The sequence below is a fragment of the Rhea americana genome, unplaced genomic scaffold, assembly GCF_003343005.1.
Source record: "Rhea americana isolate MKP2758 unplaced genomic scaffold, rheAme1 scaffold_178, whole genome shotgun sequence".
NCBI lineage: Eukaryota > Metazoa > Chordata > Aves > Rheiformes > Rheidae > Rhea > Rhea americana.
The window spans coordinates 994819-997586 of NW_028185905.1; the positions used below are offsets into that span (position 1 = coordinate 994819).

At 40.3% G+C, this 2768-nt stretch overlaps 1 protein-coding gene across 1 annotated transcript in view; it reads right to left on the reverse strand.

The window, feature by feature from the left end:
- CTDSPL2 (CTD small phosphatase like 2) overlaps nt 1–2768 on the reverse strand; it is a 47198-nt gene that overhangs the window by 43423 nt on the left and 1007 nt on the right. The gene's annotated exons all lie outside the window — the stretch shown is intronic.

Below are 2768 nucleotides of genomic sequence, written 5' to 3' on the forward strand. Positions count from 1 at the left end.
AGAATCTGCTACCCAACCTCTAAAACCACTTGCTTTTTGGTACATTTTTTGTACTTAAGTGTTACTGAAAATGTCTTTGTCTATGAAAGCAAAATATTTATTTTAACTAAATAATGGCCACTTAGGCAATTTGGCATGTAAACATGTCAGATTGGATTGCTTGTGAGAAGAAACTTGCATATGTTGAGGTAGTTGAAAATAAACCAAAGTGATACACTACACAACACAACAACTGACATTACACTTCAGCAAATTAACCTATGTTTAAAGCACTCTACAAGGCCTGACACTGTCAAAATCTGAATGAGATTGCTACTCTTAACAAGCTTGTAAGGAGCTTACTGTTTCTCTACAGCATCATAGCAGCATGATTCAATATATTGTACTCTAAAATTATATTTCATTATGATTTGATAAATCAACTGTGCAATTATATGATGCACATTTGCATTTTCTGGAGACTTCATTGGGATGTATACACAAGAAACAATTTTCCTATACAATAGATGAAAAACAATCTTCCATTTAAGAATCCTGGTACCAACACCTTAGTGGTAATGTAAGCTGTTAGCAAATAAATGAATTTCATTCAGACTTAGTCCTCTACTTTCTGAGCTAGTAAGAGTAAGAATTATTATATCTTGTCTATTCAGAGTAATGAATGAATCAGAAAGGCATTTCTTTGGGAGGAATTCTCCTGAGGAAATATGGAATGAGGATGCAATCACAAATGGGGAGTGCAGGTGTGTGCAGGGGGTGGGGAAATTGGTTGTCTTTAAGTCCGGGATAGACTCACATCAGTGAAGTCCAAAAACTATAATGCATAGCAATTGGCTTCCCTAGGGAGAACAAACTGAAAGTACGTGGATAGGGAAGATCTTATACAGCCCTCTGAATAGGGAAGACCTGCAAGCTCATAAACTGGAAAAGGCAACTTTAGAGATTTACAACTACACTGACTTTAACTACTAACTTGACATCATTGTGAAGATGTGCTGGAACTTCCAGTCATCCAAAGAGCCAGAAGACTCGAGCTTCTGTCAGAATATATATGTCTAGAAATGCACAGTAATTTTAACTTTACCAAATTTCATTTCTACTTGATGCAGTCTGCTTTTTTTTCTTGAAAGTTCTTGTTGAAACAGTTCAGTTTGACTTCTCGTGTTGGTTCCTAACTTTGAGTAGTTGCACACACTTGTGTGCAAGCTTACACCACTTACACCTATGAAAGTCTCTTCCATATGAATGAAATATTTGCATAGAAAACTGTCAGAGAAAACAATTTTTAAGTCTTTGGCAATAATAGTTTTGTTGGTGTCAGCCTTAGTAGCATGAGAAGCAATCAAAGAAAAATAAATGCTGATGCAATATGGAAAAAAACTTTGGTAGATGGAGACTAAGCTTCCTTTTGAATTTGGTATATTGAGTACTTAAGAATGCTATTCAGCCTGCAATAGTATCATGTCAATGTGCTGGAGAATCAACACAGTGAGAAGAAGCTATCAACACTCAGAAATACGAAGATAAAGCTACCTTTTTAATTATGAAAATGAATATACAACTACAACATTTTTGGAATGCTTACATATTGAAAAAATGATCCAACCACCAACACCATTAAATGTGGGACAGAATGACAAGCGACTTTTCCTTAATGAAACAACTTTCTTGGATGAAACAGGAATGTCAGCTTCAGTGTGTATTCCATTGACTGGAACAGGATCAAGCTCCACACAATGTTTTCAGGGAAAAAGTGGAGGATGTTTTATGGAATTTAAGTCTGGATTTGGCTTCTATCCTAGAACATATATCTTGTTACGAAAACTGCTGAAGCACTTTCAAGTGGGCAAGCCACAAGTGTCCTTGTAGCTACCTCTTCTGCTGGAAGCCACAGAGCAAAGACTTTTAAAGTAGCTGGGGTGGGGGGGGGGGAAGCAAGGGTGGGGAAATAATCTTGGAAGTCTATCTGTTATAGAGAACTGTTCACTTGTGCCTACAGCGTGAAGTAGTTACAACTTGCTTTTTGTTATTGTCACAGATCCAATGTGTTACTCTGGCTAAATCATAATCTCTTCCTGCCTCAGTTCATCCATGTGTAAACCTGGTTTGCTAACTCTTACCTTAATGTGTCACGAGGCTTAATTAATAACACTTAGGTCTTTTAAGCCCTCTRCAAACATTAACTACTTCTTGTAACAACTCTCCGAGGTATTATTATCYCCATTTTACTGATGGAGAAATGGCAAAAGTGGCTATGACTTGCCCAAGGCAATAGAGTAAGAGTTACACATGGAGAGCCTCTTCATGGACTGTAACAACTTTTATCAAGGAAGGCATGATCAACGAACACAGTCTCAAAACTACTCTTAAAAGTGAACCACAAGCAACTAGAGGACTAGGAGAAACCSCTCCAAGAAAACGTAGGCTTGGGGACCAGCACAAGTGCTACAATCACCTTCACAGGGGAAAATATTCCAGGCAGGTCTCGACTCACCACAGCAGTTAGGAAGAAACAGCAAGACCTGCTCCTGACTGTTACAAAACCGAGCAACAGGCTTGTGCGCGCTCCTCAGCACCGTAACGCGAGCGGCTGATCAATGTGGCATGCAACAAGCTGCTGCCGTGTGCCGCCCTCCCAAATACTGACAGGAAAAGGGGGGGGATAAAACCAGCAGCTTTAGCGGGGGGCTCCGCGGCGGGTGAGGGGCAAAGTTGGCGCCGCCGCCGCCGCCTCCCGGCCGCGGCGGTGCCCCCGGGCCCGTCCCGAG